Below are 22685 nucleotides of genomic sequence, written 5' to 3' on the forward strand. Positions count from 1 at the left end.
CCTCGGTTGAGCCGCCGTGCAAGGTATCAATTCAAACAAACAAAAGAGAGGGGGGACCGGGAGCCTATTATTGGTCCAGTGCCCGTGCTCCACAAGGGTAATATGTAAATCAAAAAAAGGGGGCACTGTTCCAGGATTTGTGTATACAAATAGTAGACACTGTAGTCCTCGCAATTAGGGGGACAAAAAAGAAAAAGAGAGAGAGAAAGCAGAGAAAAAACAAGAAGAGGGAGGGAAAGGGGTGTCAGGTCATAGGTATGAAAAGGACATAACTTGTCTCTTAGAACCCTCACACATCCCAAGGGATGTCATGCTTCATCATCGGGTTTTTGCTCCTCGTCGGGCCGGCGGTGCAATGCCCTACGGGTCCCCCGAAGGGTCTCTTTAACGGAGATCTTTTAGAGAGCTGCCGATGGGTGCATGTGGGTGTGTGGGTAACAGGTAGGGTGTGGAGGACAGTGCATGCGTGCCGTGTGAGTAAAAATGCCTAAGGGTATCCAAAAAAAAGGTTTTTAATGCGGAGGTACCCTTGGCAGAGTAAAATAACCCGTAGGTTAGGGGTTACCAGCGTGGGCGCAATGTGCCTTTGGTAACTGCATAAAAGGTCGACATGTTTCACGCCTGAAAACGGTCAAACGATCCTTGGCGTTTCTTCAGGACCAAGAGTGTAGGTGAGGTGTAGTGAGTGTACAAGAATCTGTGTACACGGTGGGGAGATAGTAGCCCACACGAGGTCTAATAAGAAGGAGAAAAGAAAAAAAGAAGAGGGGGGAGGGAGAAGCCTACAGCTGCTAGTCAGTGGCTCACATACATCCTAATAGGATTAATGCCCCCTTCAAAAAATGACCTGTGGAAACATAAAGAACAAGAGATAACACACATGGGTCAGAGTGCAAGGTATGCTGTCCTCTGGTGTGTAAACCCTGCCAAAGAGGGTGCAGGGGAGACACTCGATAGAGCAGGAGTAAGACAGTGGACACAAGAGATCTAAACAAGATCTGAAAAAGTTTTAAAGAGCACCCAAAGGGTGGTAGTGTCATAAACCGTGATGGGGCACAGAGAAGGGGGAAGCAATTCAAATCCCGAGTCAACGGGTAAAGGATGAATTCCCGGGTTCAAAGGATGAGAAAAGACCTCCTCCCAACATAGGAAGTGCCCCAGATCAGGTCGCGACAGCAAGTCGATAGCCCTTCTGGTTAACGGACGAGTGGAGACACACACCCGCTGTACACAGCGCCTCGTTCCCACACCTGAGAAAACCCTGAGATCGTAGTGCGGTGTCAGAAGCACGGAGTACACATGGTCTAGTCTCTAGACTCGATTGTCAAGACCCATAGAAAAGACAACAAACAACATGAAGGTTAAGCACGAAGGGGATCTGCTTACCTAAGTGTAAAGAAGAAGTGTCTTCATGAACTAGTGGCGTGGGATGCCCGCACCTTCTGGGGCTGAGGCAATCAGGAAAAACGCCAGGTGTGGCAACGAGGCGCTGTGTACAGCGGGTGTGTGTCTCCACTCGTCCGTTAACCAGAAGGGCTATTGACTTGCTGTCGCGACCTGATCTGGGTCACTTCCTATGTTGGGAGGAGGTCTTTTCTCATCCTTTGAGCCTGGGAATTCATCCTTTACCCGTTGACTCGGGATTTGAATTGCTTCCTCCTTCTCTGCGCCCCATCACGGTTTATGACACTACCACCCTTTGGGTGCTCTTTAATACTTTTTCAGATCTTGTTTAGATCTCTTTTATCCACTGTCTTACTCCTGCTCTATCGAGTGTCTCCCCTGCACCCTCTTTGGCAGGGTTTACACACCAGAGGACAGAATACCTTGCACTCTGACCCATGTGTGTTATCTCTTGTTCTTTATGTTTCCACAGGTCATTTTTGAAGGGGCATTAATCCTATTAGGATGTATGTGAGCCACTGACTAGCAGCTGTAGGCTTCTCCCTCCCCCTCTTCTTTTTTTCTTTTCTCCTTCTTATTAGACCTCGTGTGGGCTACTATCTCCCCACCGTGTACACAGATTCTTGTACACTCACTACACCTCACCTACAGTCTTGGTCTTGAAGAAATGCCAAGGATCGTTTGACCGTTTTCAGGCGTGAAACATGTCGACCTTTTATGCAGTTACCAAAGGCACATTGCGCCCACGCTGGTAACCCCTAACCTACGGGTTATTTTACTCTGCCAAGGGTACCTTCGCATTAAAAACCTTTTTTTGGATACCCTTAGGCATTTTTACTCACACGGCACGTACGCACTGCCCTCCACACCCTACCTGTTACCCACACACCCACATGCACCCATCGGCAGCTCTCTAAAAGATCTCCGTTAAAGAGACCCTTCGGGGGACCCGTAGGGCATTGCACCGCCGGCCCGACGAGGAGCAAAAACCCGATGATGAAGCATGACATCCCCTGGGATGTGTGAGGGTTCTAAGAGACAAGTTATGTCTTTTTCATACCTATGACCTGACACCCCTTCCCCTCCCTCTTCTTGTTTTCTCTCTGCTTTCTCTCTCTCTTTTTCTTTTTTGTCCCCCTAATTGCGAGGACTACAGTGTCTACTATTTGTATACACAAATCCTGGAACAGTGCCCCCTTTTTTTGATTTTCCTTCATTATACGCCATAAGTCCCTACCCTATCTGCCTATAGTGTTTAGATAGCTAAGGGTTTTAGTTCTTGATAAATCTTGTAAACATACACATTTTTTCTTTAGATTTGTAAATCTTTAAGGGGATTGATATAGCCAAACCCATCATTAGAGGGCAGAGAAGCACTTTAGATTTATGTAAGTGGGTTTGACTAGTTAGAGAAGGTGCACAGTGTTGTTTACAAAGGTTACACATGGAACCTGAGGCTTACCTGAGGTCATACGTAACGCTGTAGACGTTTCTTGCAAAGTAGGTAAGTTTGATGTGCCGCCGAAAGTGATAGGGCAAGATCCGGGGAAAGATGGGTGTCTGGAAGGAACAGCCCACAACTATTTTCTTAACCGCTACAAGTGTTGGGCTGTCTGATTCAGGAGGGGTTTGTTCCAGAGTATGAGTTCATTACCGCAGGAGGCTTGCTTTCCAGCGGGTAATGCCGGTCTGCCCATAACTAAGTATCTTAGAATTTCAAACTAGAAAAGTGGACTATTCCGCTGAGCTTGGAAATATACCTATATTAAAGCTTTATAACAGCTTGCAAACCAGACTGTCTTTGAAGAAAGCAGTCTGTGATTTTAGCAATATAAACAAGCAATAAACGAATACAACAAATATCAGCAAACCCTGAAAATCTTGCTTTATTTAGACCTCACATCTTTAAGAAAGTCTCTACAAAAACTAATGTACAGGCAACACAATGTTAGCATACTTGAACTTTGATATCTGCACTTATTACAGGTTTAGCACACCATGCAAACTTTGCAGACTTGACAAACACTGTAGATATGATCCAGTAAGTACCCTTCGCTGCATATTCAAACAGCTCAAAATTGCCAAGCGTCATGTTCCCATAGCATGAAACCTGGGTGTATCTGCACGTGTGACAGTACTACCACAGCATGTAAACTTTGTCATAACTTAATATCATGGTGTTAACAAGGCATATTTATTTTTATATATGTACAGTTTATTTTATTCTCATAGAACAATATCTTCAAATACCTATGCTGGTGCCAGAGACATTGTATAATGAAACAGGGAGAGTTCTGGGTCCTGCATCCCATAACACAAGAGTGGAGGGACCTCAGAGGAGCAGCCATTTAACAAAACATGGCATGCGGTCTTGAGCTATAGAAGTCCAGCTCTGGTCACCTGAGTGAGTCCGCTACGAGTGGTAAGGATTCACATTTAACTTTCTGTGGAGGGCTCCTCTTCTAGTCCTGACTCTAAGGCCTCTGCCCTAGAGCACCCTGGGAACAGAGAAACACTACTCCTATCCCTGAAATTTCTCTTGGCAGTGCATCTACTGATAAATATATCATTTAGGATGAGGCAACATGAGTGGTGGCACTGCAAACATTGTACAAAGGTGGATAGAGTCAGTTTAATCATAACAGGGGTCTTTTCCTTCTTGTCCCAGTCTCCTTTGCGTAGTTTATCATGATAGTCTAGTATACAACAAACGTATTTAAACAGGGGGTACTAGGGAGAAAAATATTTAAAGACCAAACTGAATTTTATCCCCATTCCAAACCATTAATAACACATGAAAACCGTGGGTCTATAGAACTAAGCACTAACAGAAACAGAGTAGTCCTTCTCAAGTAGAACAGTCCTCTTAAAGAGGACGGAATCCCATCACCCACCAAAGTGGCATGCTTCATCATCTGGGATCTCCTCTTGGTTGCAATTCCTAGTGCAACCAAGGGCTGCGACCTTCTTAACAGAGGAATGGAGCTCACAGATGTTTTGTTGAGGTGATATTAGGTGGAATGCACTATGATCCCTTAGAAGTGAAGCATGAAGGATTTTAATGGTGATGGTTGCAGTGCATGTGAAAGACTGTATGTGATTTTAAAATTGGCTACCAGGACACAAGACAATTTTAATAAGCACTGTCCAGGTGTCAAATATAAAAACAGTCAAATGCAGTTTTAAACAAATAACTGCAATAGTCCAAAAAGATGACAGGTCTACATGTTTCAGCCTATAGATCCAATCTGATCAAGGCTTTCATCAGGACCTAAAGATAATATTGCTACTGCAAAAACTGTGATTGTGCAAAGGCTGGTAAAGTTTCAATAAAGTGGTTGGTACGATACAACCTACATTCACCTGTGATTCCCACTTTTGGCCAACTGTCACAGAAGTATTGGACACAGTCCTGAAAAAGAAAGATAATTCTTACAAAATGCTCCTGAAAACATTCACTAAACTGTTGCTGTTAAAAATGCTCAGTATACGTTATCATATATCATGATTTCGCCAGATACTCATCCATGTATCATACACCTATAAGTGTATGTAACAAAAAGTTTATTTAAAGGTTAAGTTGCTTACCCGTCGTTATGCGGGTGCTCACCTCACCTGGCATCCGCTCAGGAAATGAGGCACCGCTCTGTATTAAAGTTAAAAAAAAATTTTTAAACCACATTCAGAGCCAGACTTGTTCTGAAGATGGCTACCTATATAGTATTGACCACACAATTATGTCACCATAGCCGAATTCAAGTTATACCTAATGGCAGTCACGTGTAATATGTGGTTTCACCAGCTCATACAGACGCCCAGTGAACTTGTATGCGTCTAATATAAGGTGGATTACTGCAAGCAAACTGATAAAAACGACATCTAATTACAAATCTGTACTAAAAGTAACTAAACCCAGTAACTGTTGCTCACACTAAGTGAATCGTGTACAGCAACGCAAGTTCATGGCTCAAGGACAGTTATCTTTAAGTGCTCACCAGGTTTCTGTTCGTTAAGGAACAAAAGTGGATTTTCAAGCTTAAGAGTAATATTCTAGGGTTGAATGACGAAATACCGTGGCTAACATTGTAACCACTCACTTGGCATATAAGCTAATTTGCTCGGACAGCTGCCTGAGAATGATTTGCTATGAACCTTTATGATTTTAGTCATGAACCAATCTGAATCATAATAGATGGCATTCATAGTCAGGTAACACATACTATAGGAAGTCTAGCAATACACCAACAAGTGCTAGATATGGTATATATTTTTCACATATATTCTTCACAATATATCTTTCAAAATAATATGACCACTTATATATCTAGCGTGACTGCATTGCTTTTATCTGAGATTAACAAAAAAAATCATTTAAAGCGCTAGAAATACCATGGCTAGGTGGCACAAGCATTATAGTATGTACACACACTTTAAGATCAGGGAGTAGTACATCAGATAAATTAGTTTAATTTAGCGCTAAACTTGCGCTTTACATTCTTTACATTTTTTTCCTCGGTGACAATCATGCAGAACGGCTTTGTACAGATGACTGTGGAAATTAGGTTAGCTTCCATTTGTAATAATTCATTATAATTGTGGATAAATGTGGATGCACCCGGAGTTATGATCCCTAAGAGATCAAAACATATAATCTCCAGATTATGGTTACATGATCGTAAAAGTTTAACTACCACTCCCTTAATTCAGAGGGGATGGTGTAGTGTCCACACGGAGTGTTTACCATGATCGTGAAAGTTTCACCACCACTCCCATTATTCCAAGGGGACGGAGAAGTGCTTATACAGAGTGCTGACGCAATGTAACAATTTATCTCTGCACATACAATGTTTTTTTCGGTGAGTGTGCAGCCCTTTTTCAGTCTGCGTTAAAAGAGGTTTCGTTAACATTAACGTTGTTCATATAGTTGTATTGAAATAAATGACAGACTTAATGGAACTACAACTCCCAGCACCCGCATGGATGTTTTCTGTCTGCGGGTTGCTAGATGACGTATTTCGCAAGCGTCAGTGATTTGAACACACTGGCAGCGCTCTACGGTCCATCCCTATTTAAGCCCGATACTTTTGTCTGTCGGTTACCTCCCCTTCCAGCTCACGTCCGGCTAGAGGTACTGACGGACAGGTAAGGTTCCGACCTGTTGGCTTACAAATTCGATTTGCTGTTTGAGTAGATACCGCTTTGGCCATTATTGTGTATTGACTCACATTCTGGGCTAGTTTCAGCCCTTTGTCCTTTCCTTTACGGACTTTCGTTTATTGTAAGCACTTAACGTTAAATGTCCGTGAGCCATGAACTCGCGTTCTGTGCACGATTTACTTAGTGGGTGCAACAGTGACTGGGTTTAGTTACTTTTACTACTGATTTGTAATTAGATGTCGTTTTCATCAGTTTGCTTGCGGTAATCCGCCTTATATTAGACGCATACAAGTTCACTGGGCGTCTGTATGAGCTGGTGAAACCCCATCTTACACGTGACTGCCAATAGGTATAACTTGAATTCGGCTATGGTGACATAATTGTGGTTGTCAATACTATAGAAAGGTAGCCATCTTCAGAACAAGTCTGGCTCTGAATGTTGTTTTAAAAGAATTTTTTACCTTAACACAGAGCAGTGCCTCATTTCCCGATTGGATGCCAGGTGAGGTTAGGTGAGCACCCTCACAACGACGGGTAAGCAACTTAACCTTTAAATAAACTTTTTGTTACGTACACTTTTAGGTATATGATACGTGGATGAGTATCTGCCGAAATCATGAGTCAGTTGATTCCTTTGTGTTCTACTGCAGCTTCCCAGAGTGTTCTAAAGAACAACTAGAGCGCTAACAGTCCTACTTATGACAAACGTATTGCACACCTGAAGCCATCTTGATTGGAATAAAGTGGTAACTCTTAAAACATTTAATTTAAAAAGGAACACAATGAGGGGCTTCATTTTGCCATAGAAAGTATGATTAGTGCTGCAGAAAGAAAAATTAGGGCACATTTTGAATGACTTCTCAAATCCTCTTCTATTTCATAAAAAAATTCTGACATGCAGACTGAATCATGTACTTTCAATACCAGCAGCAGACTTCCTTGGTGAGCAGTAGCTTTACTACAGTGATCTAATGAGCAACTAGAATGCTAACATTTAGAATTTATGGCAAATTTGTGACACATCTGAATGCCTTCTTGATGGAACCAAAGTAAAAAACTGAAAGTATTTCCTACTGAAGAGACTGCAGTAAATGAGGAAATTAGGAAACTTCATAACAAATAAGTCTCCCAAGATGGCCACCAGAGACAAAAGAGCCCAAATGTAGCAAAAATATCACCCAGATGTAGTCCAAGTATAGCCCAATGACAGAATGTCCCAGAGTGTTCTTAAGAACAACTAGAGCACTTACTGTCTTACTTATGACAAAAGTATGGCACACCTGAAGCCATCTTGATTGGGATAAAGTGGTAACACTTAAAACATTTAATTTAAAATGGAACACAATGAGGGGGTTCATTTTGCCATAGAAATTATGATTAGTGCTGAAGAAAGAAAAATTAGGGCACATTAGGGACCACCACCCCCTGGGGGCTTTCGTTTAAAAAAAATACCCTGTGGGGGAGCTCAAGCCCCCCCACACGCCCCGGGGACCGCCATCTCCCCGGGACTCTAAATATTTAGAGTGGGGGTCCATGATGGAACCTCCTATCCCCGGGGACCACAACCCCCCGGGGTTTGAAAATGTGAGGAGGGGGGCCGCCCCTCCTGGAGTCATTGATGGCCATGGGGACCGCCACCCCTCAGGGCCCTGGCCCAGTGTCCCAGGGCCAGCTCACCCCGGGACACTGTAGCTTGCTATGGCAGGGCAGGAGCCTCGTGGCTCCAGCCCTGCCATAGTAAACTTGGTTTGAATTTTGAAAGAGAGAGCAGGAAACCTGCTCTCTCTTTCAAAATTCAAACCAAATTGCTTTTCCACACGGGGAGCTGCATCTTAGCAGCGCCCCATGTGAAAAAGCAGTGCCGTCTCCCGAAGGATGCGGTGAGCCGGACAGGGCCATGGAGGGATTGGGGACCCCCACGGTCCCCAACAGAGAGATCCAGCCCCGGGAATTGGGGTCCCCTGGGCTACAAGTGGCCCGAGAGGGGGGCCATGTGGCCCCCTCCCCAAAATGTAAGTAAAAAATAAAAAAAACAAAAGCCGGCCCTGGGGGATGGGGTCCCCGGGGCCTTAAGTGGCCTAAGGAGGGGGACAACGCAGCCCCCATCCAAAATAATTTTATTAAAATAAAGGCCATGCCCTGGGGGATGGGGTCCCCAGGCCGATTAAGGCCTCAGGAGGGGGGCCACGTGGCCCCCTTCCCAATTTTTGATTTAAAAAAAAATTGGGGGGCAGGCCCTGGGGGATGGGGTCCCCAGGGCCAAAATATTAGGCCCTGAGGATACCATCCCAAAATAGGCCAAAATATTAGGCCCCCCTTCTTAAAACAAAAAAAAAGAAAAAGACCGGAATTGCGCCAGAGGCCATGCCCCCTTCTTGCAGCACTCTGCAAACGCGCTCCCTTGCATGTTTTCAGAGGGGGAACTAATTCCCCTTAAATACTGGGGGTCCCTGGGGACCAACTAGCCCACCAGGAACCTCCAGTATGCCCCAGGGGGCTGCGTTGCAGAGAGGTGTTCTGAGGCCACACCCCTTTTTACACCTCTCTGCAACGCAGCTCTGTGGTGCTTACTGAAGGTAGCTGGTGGGCTAGTTGCACCCCAGGGACCCTCAGTATTCAAGGGGAGTTAAGAATACATGTTATAACAGTTATTTGAAGTGAATATCTTTATGGGTGTGGTGATGAGCAAATATATCTCTCATAGGTACTTGTCCAACAAACTAGAAAAATAAAAGGCAGTGTATGTGACAGTTGTTGTATATAAATAAGTATACATAAGACTCAGTGACTGCATGAGTGACTGTATGGATAACTCTATACTTGTAATAGTTATTTTATAACACACTAAGTATGAGTTACTATCTATATGAATAAATGAAGTAGTGTTTATATAAGTGTGTAGCTGACTAAATGTAAGTATGATCCATTGTTTGCATAAGTGAGTAGGATGACTGCATAAGTGAATAGGATGTGTGCTGGTGTGTAATGTCGATATAGGTTGTATAAGTATATTTGATAGTGTTCTATTGATCATTGACAGCATGTATGAGTGAATCTATAGGTAAGTGATGAGACGTGTGTGTAGATCTAGGAATCACTGAGTGGGTATTTTGAAATTTGTATCAGTGTGTCAGTGGATTCAAATATGGTACTCTATATTTTACAGTGAGTGATGAAAGGTTATACTAGTGTATGATGAGGTGTATCAGATTGTCACGTGGATGATGTCATCAGTGATGTCATCAGTGATGTCATTTGAGATGTCATCAGTGATGTCATCAGTGATGTCACTGACCATGTCATGAATGATGTAATATGTGACATCATCAGCAGTGCATTGCGGGCGCGTGAGTTATAGTTAGCAGAACTAACTATAATGGAGCAATTTCTATGGTTTTGGACGAGTGAAATGTCCAGCTAACTATAACACCCCTGAAACCTATGGTTTTTTCAGTGAATTTCTAAGGTTTTTTAAATGTTAATTCCTAACAATAACGTCTCTGAAACCTATGGTTTTTTCAGTGAATTTCAAAGCTTTTTTAAATGCTAATTTCTAACTATAACGTCTCTGAAACCTATGTTTTTTTCAGTAAATTTCAAAGGTTTTTTAAATGCTAATTTTTAAGTGTAATAGTAGTTATACCTATTTTTATGTACTGATTTTCTACAGTTTAACTGTTTATTTATAAATATTTTATTAATTAAACCACATTATATATTTTTCTGAAAATTGCACACAAAAAAATACATTAAAACTGAAATATTATTGAATTTATTTTTTTGTATTTTAATATATTTATATTATTTTCTTTTTTAATTTTTTTTCAACGTGTTTTTCGGAGTCGCGCACCCAAAGCGTACACATCACGGTGGGTGCGCGGATTCTAGCCGCCATTTTAGAAACGTCATGAAGGATCCGCGTGTGGTGTGCGACGGCTGCGTGTTTTTCAGTTACATCATATACATTTAATATTACATGACGTGCGCGATTGGTATGCGACCAGTCCACGACTCCTGCTCCCACGCATTCGTGACACATGTGCATTACGGTACGCGACGCTTGCGCGGTGGCGGGTCCTGTGTGATGTCATATACGTGCTGGGGCGCGCTGGGTCCACGACTCCGCAAAATTTGTTGATGTTCTAAAATTACATGTATGTGTGTTTAATATACATATTACGGCAAGAGACTATCTAAGATATTCATAAAAATTATATATTTGTGCTTTTAATAAACTTATATTATTTTTAAATATATTTTCGCGAAGTCACGTCGGGTGCATGCTTCGTGAGCGCAGAGTGCGCGGATCCCATGTGACATAAATTTTCCACTGTAACTTTTGAAGGACCCCACCCATTTTAATCATTCTTGTTAGAACATCTTTAGAAAGACATCTCTTTTCCTACAAGAACCCTTTTTAATTGTTTTTTTGGTGTTTTTCAAAAAATATCAAACAAAATGGCATCTGGACAGCAGCAGCAGCAGGAGGAAGTATCTTCTGAAGAAGAAGTCTTGCAGGAGGCATCACGTCCACAGAGGCAGGAATCTGTCATGTGGAAATTCTTCACTTTTCTACCTGGAGAGAAGAAAGTAAATGCCAGAAAGGTGACATGAAAATTTGTGACCGTGTCCTGTCAAGAGGCAGTGAAAAAAAATACTCTTGTGACACTGCTTCTATGTACAAGCATCTCCGGACCACACATCCTCTCAATCATGCTCGGGAGGAAATGAGGCGAGCTGCTTTGAACCCCTCACTTGCTGTGGCAAGTACATCTGGAGCGTCCTCAGGAACACCTGCAATGGACATTAGGCCAGAATTCGCCTCTCTCGAGCAACACTGCGTGAAGTGTAAGAAACGTATATGCTTCGGTGAGCAGTCGGTGGTTTGTGCAGTTTGTGGTGCGCAACGCAAGCATCATTGTTACATTTTTTGTTTTTTTGTTTTTGGAATGATAAGTAATTCCAAATGTTTCCTGTTTTATTCGTTCTTTTTTTTTGGTCATTTTTTGAAAAAAAAAAAAAAAGAAAAAAGAAGAAAAAAAAAGTTCTTATCAGAACTACCTTATCTGGTTAAAGAAAGAGCTATAATTGCAAGGTAATGTGTGAAAGTTTGGTTGAATATATATATACGCAAAACCAACAGTTGATGGACAGAATGCAGAACAATGTCATACATTCACCCCAGTACAGAGATCTGGGCCTAAATCCATCGTTTTTTTGCTCACCATGCCATTGCAGTTTGAACCCAGCCATATGCAAATCAGTCTTGACCCTGTGCCTCATGGGAACAGTCCAGAACGAACTGCCAAGCCAGGTCCTCCCTGGACTGGAAACAAGCATCCTAGGACCGGTTTCGGGGTTTCACCCCTCTTCAGCCAGGATAGCTTGATTCCAGCGGCATGGAGAGCACGGGACCTACGTCTAGGCATACCCGTCCCACTCGGGGTGACAAATGCAAAACCAACAGTTGATGGACAGAATGCAGAACAATGTCATACATTCACCCCAGTACAGAGATCTGGGCCTAAATCCATCATTTTTTTGCTCACCATGCCATTGCAGTTTGAACCCAGCCATATGCAAATCAGTCTTGACCCTGTGCCTCATGGGAACAGTCCAGCCCGAACTGCCAAGCCAGGTCCTCCCTGGACTGGAAACAAGCATCCTAGGACCGGTTTCGGGGTTTCACCCCTCTTCAGCCAGGATAGCTTGATTCCAGCGGCATGGAGAGCACGGGACCTACGTCTAGGCATACCCGTCCCACTCGGGGTGACAAATGCAAAACCAACAGTTGATGGACCGAATGCAGAACAATGTCATACATTCACCCCAGTACAGAGATCTGGGCCTAAATCCATCGTTTTTGTGCTCACCATGCCATTGCAGTTTGAACCCAGCCATATGCAAATCAGTCTTGACCCTGTGCCTCATGGGAACAGTCCAGCCCGAACTGCCAAGCCAGGTCCTCCCTGGACTGGAAACAAGCATCCTAGGACCGGTTTCGGGGTTTCACCCCTCTTCAGCCAGGATAGCTTGATTCCAGCGGCATGGAGAGCACGGGACCTACGTCTAGGCATACCCGTCCCACTCGGGGTGACAAATGCAAAACCAACAGTTGATGGACAGAATGCAGAACAATGTCATACATTCACCCCAGTACAGAGATCTGGGCCTAAATCCATCGTTTTTTTGCTCACCATGCCATTGCAGTTTGAACCCAGCCATATGCAAATCAGTCTTGACCCTGTGCCTCATGGGAACAGTCCAGCCCGAACTGCCAAGCCAGGTCCTCCCTGGACTGGAAACAAGCATCCTAGGACCGGTTTCGGGGTTTCACCCCTCTTCAGCCAGGATAGCTTGATTCCAGCGGCATGGAGAGCACGGGACCTACGTCTAGGCATACCCGTCCCACTCGGGGTGACAAATGCAAAACCAACAGTTGATGGACAGAATGCAGAACAATGTCATACATTCACCCCAGTACAGAGATCTGGGCCTAAATCCATCGGGTCAAGACTGATTTGCATATGGCCATGTCTAAACTGGGGTGGTGTAGTGGGCAAAAGAACGATGGATTTAACCCAGATCTCTTGACTGGGGGAGAATGTCTGCATTGTCAGCATTCCGTCCATCATTTGTTTGTTGTAACGCTTTTCGCCCTAAGTGGGATGGGTATTCCCAGACGTGGGACCCGTGCTCACTACGCCACTGGAGTCAAGCTATCCTGGCTGATGACGGCTGATAGCCAGAAACCGGTCCTAGGATGCTTGATTCCGGTCCAGGGAAGACATGGCTTGGCAGTTCGGGCTGGACTGTTCCCATGAGGCACAGGGTCAAGACTGATTTGCATATGGCCATGTCTAAACTGGGGTGGTGTAGTGGGCAAAAGAACGATGGATTTAACCCAGATCTCTTGACTGGGGGAGAATGTCTGCATTGTCAGCATTCCGTCCATCATTTGTTTGTTGTAACGAATATATATATACAGCATGATTGACTGAAAGAATGCATTAGTAGTGTATGGTGAATTTATAGGTGAAGATTTATGAGGAAGTACTGCAGCGTGACACTGCAAGCTCTTTAGCTGCACTGCACTGTGGCACTTCCGAAGCACAGGGATGTGACATATGTACATGAATATGGTGCAACTCTGTGCTTCCCTCTGCACTGCTGCACAAACTGCAGCCATGTGGTGACACAGGCACCCTTGCACCATGGTGCAAGGAAGTCTGTGTCATGTGGTGATTGTTTTTGCGCAGGAAGGGACACCTTCCTGCACAAAAAGAATCAGTAAAGGCATTTTCCCACTTTCAATGGATGCTGTGGAATGCAGCATGCATTGAAAGAGGAAAAAATGAGGAGAAATGAAAACAATTCTCCTCGTTGCGCCTTGCTACACCAACTCTAGGATGGCGCAGCATTTACACACATCTCCAGATTTACGATTTCTCATAAATCTGGAGATGTGTCTTGTTCTATGGGTGCTGCGTGGGAACACCCACAGCAACACCTAAGGGACGCCCGTTTCACGCAAAGTTCTGTGTATGAAGGAGTCGTATTTACAAGGAGAGGAAAAACCACGCAGGGTGGATTTTCATCTCCTTGTAAATATGAAGGAGTGCCTGGTGCCATCACTACGTTACAAAAAGTGACGCACTGGTGGCACAGGGGTGCTTGTAAATCTGCCCCATAAGTGCTTATGTATTGGCAGACTGATACAATAAGAACATAGGGCTGGATGGGTGATTGAAGAATTGCATGAGACTGACAGGAGGTATCCTATGTTGCATGGGTACTACTTCAGTATTTAATGGAGTGGACCAATAGTATGTATCCGCTTAGAGATTTGTAGGGATTATGCAGAGAATATTTTATGTGTACTTGTGTTGGTCCCTAGGTCATTTTATAAGAATACCACTAGTAACTGGAATGATGACAGTGCTGCAAACAGAGTGAACACTTAATTTATAAATGCTTACATATTGGTGGAGTGATAGGATAAGTAGATAGTGGTAGATAAGTGATTAAAGAAGTGCATGGGAAAGACTGGACGATTCCTATACTGCATGAGTACTAACTGGGTATTTAGAAGAGTGTATCAATTGTATGTAGCTAGTTAGAGGTCTGCTTGGATAGTGCACAAAAGATTATAGATGTTCTTGTGTTAGTAGCTAGGCCATTACATAAGTTCATGACTAGTAACTAGAATAATTACAGTATTACAAACAAAGTGTATAGTGAATTTATAAGTGCTTCGGGATTGGTGGAGTAATAGGATAAGTAGATAGTGCTGAATGGGTGATTGGAGAAATGCATGGGACAGACAGGAAAGATTCCTACACTGCATAGGTACTAAGTGGGTATTTTGAAGAGCGTATCAATAGTTTGTAGCTGGTTAGAGGTGTGCATGCATAGTGTACAAAATATTGTACCTGCACTTGTGTTTTTGACTATGCCATTCGTATACAACTAATAACTGGAGTAATTTCAGTGTTGCAAAGAAAGTGCTTGCTGAATTTATAAGTGCTTAGGTATTGGTGGAGTGATAGGAAACATAGATAGTGCTGGATGGGTGAATGGAGAAGTGCACGGGACAGACAGATGGATTCCTAGACTGCATAGGTACTAACTGGGTATTTAGAAGAGCGTATCAATAGTATGTAGCTGGTTAGAGGTCTGCATGAATAGTGTACAAAATATTGTACCTGCACTTGTGTTAGTGGCTAGGCCATTCCTTAGGTATATGACTAATAACGGGAGTAATTTCAGTGCTGCAAAGAGAGTGCATGCTAAATTTATTAGTGCTTAGGTATTGGCAGAGTAATAGGATACGCAGATAGTGCTGGATGGTTGAATGGAGAAGTGCATGGGACAGACAGAGGGATTCCTACTCTGCATAGGTACTAACTGAGTATTTAAAATACTGTATCAAAGCTATGTAGCTGATTAGAGGTCTACATGCATAGTGCACAGAATATTGTAGCTGTACTAGTATTGGTGTGTCTATGGTTTTGAGAATGGTAGTCTGTATTTTAGGGTGTGAGGAGGTGCATCAGATAATCACGTAGATGATGTCATCAGTGATGTCATTTGAGTTGTCATCAGTGATGTCATCAGTCATGTCACTGACCATGTCATGAGTGATGTAATATGTGACGTCATCCGCAGTGCATTACTATACTCCAAAAAGCTGGCGGCCATATTGGCCTGGTCACGATGTGAAAATTCAGGAATTGATACAATAAAGAAAATAAAACAAGGGCTAATATGCACACAATGTCATTTCAGCATATCTTGCCCCGTGATGGCCATACCTGTATGTCAACGTGACTTATTCATAATAAACATACTTAGAATTGCAAAAATCAACATAAACAATGGACTACACATTACTTTAAAGTGAAAGGCTATCGGCCATATTAATCTGGGCACGTTGCGTATTATAATGGTTCTTACATGAAAGAAAAGGAAAAAAAGAGGTGTTAATATACACACACTATCCCTAAATAAAGTTCTAGTGATTATAGTTCCATTCCATTCACAGCTAATTTGAGATGTCATGAGTGATGTCATGAGTGATGTGACTGACCATGTCATGAATGATGTAATGTCTGAAGTCATTAGCAGTATATTGCGAGGTGTAAGTTATAGTTAGCTCAGGAAACTATAACTGCTGAATTTTACTGGTTGTGTATGAGTGAAAGCTGAGTCTAACTATACCGTCCCTGTAATCTTCGTTTTTTTCAGCAAATTTCTAGTTTTTTTTTTAACGTTAAGTAAGATGCATATCACAATGGATGGTGGGGGGTTGGAAGCAGGGCCTGGCATTGTGCTGCCCCCAACCAAGCTTGCTGCTACTGCCTTCCCTCCTCCTAGCCATCCATTGTCCAAGTCCATGTCCTTGCTCCCTTATTACAGCCCTGTGTGGCCGTTGTTCTGCCACTGGCCTTCCCGCCTTCTCTGAACAGTTAGTTTGCTGCCCCATCCACCTCCTCCATATCCTCTGTTGTCTGAATCCATGGATTAGCCTCCTCCCTCCTGCCATGCATGGTCTGATGTGCTGCCACTGCCCTCCATTTAGCATTATGTACCAGTCCACTCCTCCTGCCCTCCATTTCCCAATTATATGCCCCATCATTGACCTCCTGCTTAGCCTCTATGCCTAGCTTGCTGCCCCTATTCTCCTTCCACCTGCCCTCCGATGTCTTTGTGCATGCCCCTACTCCATCCTTTTTGCCCACCATGTTCCATGGACCTGCCACTCCAATCTACTCTTGAGTGTTCTGTTGAGCTGCCACTCCCCTCCCACCTGCCTAGCCTTGTCAGATGACTGCAACCTGTCCCTACCACCTCCACCCTGCCTGTCCACATTCCATGCCCCTATCCCCTTCCTCCTGTCCTCCATGGTCCATTTTACTGCCACACCCTTCTGCCCTCCCTGGTCTGTTGTGCTGCAACTGCTTCTCCTGCTTGCTCTGCGTGGTCTGTTGTGAGGCCCCTTCCCCTGAACTCTCTTGTCTGTGCCCAGGTCCTGACCCTCCCTTCTATCCTCCATGGTCCTTTGTGCATGCCCCTGCACCCTCCTTCTTGCCCATCATAGCCATTGTTCTGCCACTAACCCTCCCGCTTACCATGCATGGTCTTCTGTGCTGCCACGGCCCCTCCTACCTTCCCTGTGTGGTCAGCTAGCTGCCCCTGACCCCCACCCACCTTCCCTCCATGGTCTGTGTGTATGCCATCATAGTCTCACTGTTGCTCTCCATGGTGTGTCTTGCTTCTAGTGCCCATCCTGCCTGACCTCCATGGTCATCTTGCTGCTCCTGCCCTGCCCCCTTGCCCCCAGCCCTCTGTTTCCACGTGCAGACCCCTATTCCCTCCCTCCTGGCTTGTCTGTTCCATTGTAATGCCCCTGATCCATCCCTCCTTCCCTTTATGGTCTGTTATGCTGCAGCTTTCTCTCCTGTCTGTCCATTATGGTCAGCTAGCTACCATTGCCTCTTTCCCCTCTGTTCTCTGTTGTCCATGTGCATGGTCCTCTCATCTCCCTATTGCTTTCTATGGATTGTTGTGCTGCACTCCCGTCCCTCATGCCCTGTGTGGTGTATTGTGCTGCTGCAAACCCTGATGCCTGCCCTGTAGGGTCAGTTTGGTGCACCTTTCCATGTCCCTCCTGTCCTCTGTTATCCGAGTCATGTCCCTACCCCAATTCCTCCTGCCTTCCATGATTCAATGTACCATACTTGCAAACATTTTGAACTTGGTAAGAGGGAGATTTTGAAAAAAAACTGGGGTATTGATTTTCCCCTTTGAGTTACATTGAAAAAGAGGAGATTGTAGACAGGAGACAGATCAAATAAAGCCCATTTGAGCTTAAAAACATTGGACGTATCCTGGCTGAATAGGGTCTGTTGGTATGTATGGTTGTACTACCACTGCCTCTTCCTTCTGCCCACAATGGTCTATTATATTGCCACAGCCTCTCTTGCCAGTCCTGTATTGTTGGTTTGTTGCCCCTGCCCCCCTTTCCACTGCCCTCCATAGTCTGTTGTGCTGCCACTGCCCTTCCTGCCTGCCCAGTGTGGTCAAATTGTTGCCTCTGCACCCTCCTACCTGCCTTCAATTTCCAGAGTCCGTGCCCCTGGCCTCTGCCTCTCAACTGTATCCTAATAAACAACTAGATTGCTAAAATTCTATATTTATTACAAAAGTGTGGAACGCCTGACGTCATCTTGATGTAGTCAAAACTGTAATACCTAGAGCATTTCCTTTAGAAATTACATATATGAGAGGGTCTTATTTGCATCAAAATTATGGTTAGTGCTCTAAAAAACTAAAATGAGGACATATTTTCTGAGTTTTCAAATAGCGATAAAGCAATTTTAAATTATTTGTTATCTTTATGTTTTTTATCCAGTTGACCACTTGATTAAATGTTGCACTTAGGGGAGAGGATGTGGTGTAACTTCCAGAGCTGCAGACTTTGCAACTGGGGAACCAGGTTGTTGTTCCTGCTTCAGCTCGACATTCTGTGATTCTGCTCAAATCACTTAATCTCCCCATGTCTACAACCAAAATTAATTTGTTCTTGTATGACGTGACCAATGCTCATGTAAAGCACTCCAATACCTGACACGCCTGCACTATTTAAAATTGCAAAAACACAAAAAATAAAAAGTGTTTTGCACTCTTCTGTCATTGGGCAACATGTGGGCTACAGCTGGGTGATATTTGTTCTAAATTTGTGCTCTTTTGTCTCTGGTGGCCATCTTGGGAGATTTATTTGTTATGAAGTTTCCTAATTTCCTCATTTACTGCAGTCTCCTTAGTAGGAAATACTTTCTGTTTTTTACTTTGATTCCATCAAGAAGGTATTCAGATTTGTCACACATTTGACATAAATTCTGAATGTTGGCACTCTAGTTGCTCATTAGATCACTGTAGTAAAGCTACTGCTCACCACGGAAGTCTGCTGCTGGTATTCAAAGTGCATGTTTCAGTCTGCATGTCAGAATTTTTTAATGAAATAGAAGAGGATTTGAGAAGTCAAAATGTGCCCTAATTTTTCTTTCTGCAGCACTAATCATAATTTCTATGGCAAAATGAACCCCCTCATTTTGTTCCTTTGCAAGTTAAATGTTTTAAGTGTTACCACTTTATTCCAATCAAGATGGCTTCAGGTGTGCCATACTTCTGTCATGAGTAAGACTGTAAGCGCTCTAGTTGTTCTTTAGAACACTCTGGGACATTCTGTCATTGGGCTATACTTGGGCTACATCTGGGTGATATTTGTGCTACATTTGGGCTCTTTTGTCTCTGGTGGCCATCTTGGGAGACTTATTTGTTATGAAGTTTCCTAATTTCCTCATTTACTACAGTCTCCTCAGTAGGAAATACTTTCAGTTTTTTACTTTGATTACATCAAGAAGGCATTCAGATGTGTCACACATTTGCCAAAAATTCAGAATGTTAGCACTCTAGTAGCTCATTAGATCACTGTAGTAAAGCTACTGCTCACCAGGAAAGTCTGCTGCTGGTATTCAAAGTGCATGTTTTAGTCTGCATGTCAGAATTGTTTTATGAAAATAGAAGAGGATTTGAGAAGTCACTCAAAATGTTTTAAGAGTTACCACTTTATTCCAATCAAGATGGCTTCAGGTGTGCAATACGTTTGTCATAAGTAGGACTGTTAGCGCTCTAGTTGTTCTTTAGAACACTCTGGGAAGCTGCAGTAGACCACAAAGGAATCAACTGACAGTCTGTGCCCTTGTTGGATGTACATGTTTTACTGAGATTGTCAGACTTCATTCTCACATGACTGAGAAAGATAATGTGAATTTACAGAAAATATGCTCTCAGTTTAGCTTATAGATCACCTTCCAAACCTCTGTGGGAAAAGCATGAGAAAATAATTTTCTTTCAAACATGATTCATGATATCCCAGCAGAAGGCTTTTTCACATGGTAAAATCACCTTAGATCACACCACAATTCCTAAAATGGGTATGGTACCATCAACAAATGATTTATAATGTTACTAAAGTCTTAAAACCTTCTAATAACTGCAATGCTTTTTAATGAGGTGCTATCATGTATATTGGTCCCAAGATGGCTGCCAACACTTCTTGGATGAAGTGCTGACAGCCAATCAGATCTCAGGATGAGATGTGTGGTTAGGCTCCGCCCACATATATATATGCTTTTAAATGCTATTTACTCAGGAAATACTTAACAGATTTTTGTACTTTATGTCTCTATTCTGCGGTTTCTTTGAAGTTGCATCTTCTCATTAAACTGCCATTGTATTCTGCCTCCAATTCCATGTCTCATATGTCTGTTTTCTTCATTTTTGGAGCAAGCGTTCCTAGGCACCCCGGCTCAAATTAAGGTGCCCCTTTTGTCCCTGACTCACTCTCCTGCTCAGTTCTGTGGTGGCTCCCGGGGATCTGGGGACCGCCCCTAGCTTCCTTGACCCGTAATTGATCTTCCCTCCAACAGCCTCTCTTGCAAGTCCTGTATTGTTGGTTTGTTGCCCCTGCCCCCCTTTCCACTGCCCTCCATAGTCTGTTGTGCTTCCACGGCCCTTCCTGCCTGCTCAGTGTGGTTAAATTGTTGCCTTTGCACCCTCCTACCTGCCTTCAATTTTCAGAGTCCGTGCCCCTGGCCTCTGCCTCTCAACAGTATCCTAATGAACAACTAGATTGCTAACATTCTATATTTATTACAAAAGTGTGGAACGCCTGACATCATCTTGATGTAATCAAAACTGTAATACCTAGAGCATTTCCTTTAGAAATTACATATATGAGAGGGTCTTATTGGCATCAAAATTATGGTTAGTGCTCTAAAAGACTAAAATAAGGACATATTTTCTGAGTTTTCAAATAGCGACAAAGCACTTTTAAATTATTTGTTATCTTTAAGTTTTTTTATCCAGTTGACCACTTGATTAAATGTTGCACTTAGGGGAGAGGATGTGGTGTTACTTCCAGAACTGCAGACTTTGCAACTGGGGAACCAGGTTGAAGTTTCTGCTTCAGCTCGACATTCTGTGATTCTGGTCAAATCACTTAGTCTCCCCATGTCTACAACCAAAATGAATTTGTTCTTGTGTGATGTAACCAATGCTCATGTAAAGCACTCCAATACCTGACAAGTCTGCACTATATAACACTGCAAAAACACAAAATAATAAGTGTTTTGCACACTTCTGTCATTGGGCTATATTTGGGCTACATCTGGTTGATTTTGGGCTACATTTGGGCTCTTTTGTCTCCGGTGGCCATCTTGGGAGATTTATTTGTTATGAAGTTTCCTAATTTCCTCATGTACTGCAGTCTCCTCAGTAGGAAATGCTTTCAGTTTTTTACTTTGATTCCATCATGAAGGTATTCAGATATGTCACACATTTGCCATAAATTCTGAATGTTAGCACTCTAGTTGCTCATTAGATCACTGTAGTAAAACTACTCCACCATGGAAGTCTGCTCCTGGTATTAAAAGTGCATGTTTCAGTCTGCATGTCAGAATTTTTTAATGAAATAGAAGAGGATTTGTGAAGTCACTCAAAATGTGCCCTCATTTTCTTTCTTCAGTATTAATCATAATTTCTATGGCAAAATGAACCTCCTCATTGTGTTCCTTTTTAAATTAAATGTTTTAAGTGTTACCAGTTTATTCCAATCAAGATGGCTTCAGGTGTGCCATACTTTTGTCATAATGAAGACAGTAAGCGCTCTAGTTGTTTTTAAGAACATTCTGGGACATTCTGTCATTGGGCTATACTTGGGCTACATCTGGGTGATATTTGGGCTACATTTGGGCTCTTTTGTCTCTGGTGGCCATCTTGGGAGACTTATTTGTTATGAAGTTTCCTAATTTCCTCATTTACTGCAGTCTCCTCAGTAGGAAATACTTTCAGTTTTTTACTTTGATTCCATCAAGAAGGCATTCAGATGTGTCACACATTTGCCATAAATTCAGAATGTTAGCACTCTTTTTGCTCATTAGATCACTGTAGTAAAGCTACTGCTCACCAGGGAAAACTGCTGCTGGTATTGAAAGGGCATGTTTCAGTCTGCATGTCAGAATTTTTTAATGAAATAGAAGAGGATTTGAGAAGTCACTCAAAATGTGCCCTAATTTTTCTTTCTGCAGCACTAATCATACTTTTTATGGAAAAATGAACCCCCTCATTTTGTTCCTTTTTAAATTAAATGTTTTAAGAGTTACCACTTTAATCCAAGCAAGATGGCTTCAGGTGTGCCATACGTTTATCATAAGTAGGACTGTTAGCGCTCTAGTAGTTCTTTGGAACACTCTGGGAAGCTGCAGTAGAACACAAAGGAATCAACTGACAGTCTCTGCCCTTGTTGGATGTACGGAAGTCTGCTGCTGGTATTCAAAGTGCATGTTTCAGTCTGCATGTCAGAATTTTTTAATGAAATAGAAGAGGATTTGAGAAGTCAAAATGTGCCCTAATTTTTCTTTCTGCAGCACTAATCATAATTTCTATGGCAAAATGAACCCCCTCATTTTGTTCCTTTGCAAGTTAAATGTTTTAAGTGTTACCACTTTATTCCAATCAAGATGGCTTCAGGTGTGCCATACTTCTGTCATGAGTAAGAC

General features: G+C 43.0%; 1 protein-coding gene across 1 annotated transcript in view; it reads right to left on the reverse strand.

The window, feature by feature from the left end:
- The window catches only part of LOC146790091 (glucagon receptor-like), a 481117-nt gene that overhangs the window by 135658 nt on the left and 322774 nt on the right, over positions 1-22685 (reverse strand). The window lies entirely within an intron of this gene.

The sequence above is a fragment of the Triturus cristatus genome, chromosome 10 (assembly GCF_964204655.1).
Source record: "Triturus cristatus chromosome 10, aTriCri1.1, whole genome shotgun sequence".
In the NCBI taxonomy this organism is placed as follows: Eukaryota; Metazoa; Chordata; class Amphibia; order Caudata; family Salamandridae; genus Triturus; species Triturus cristatus.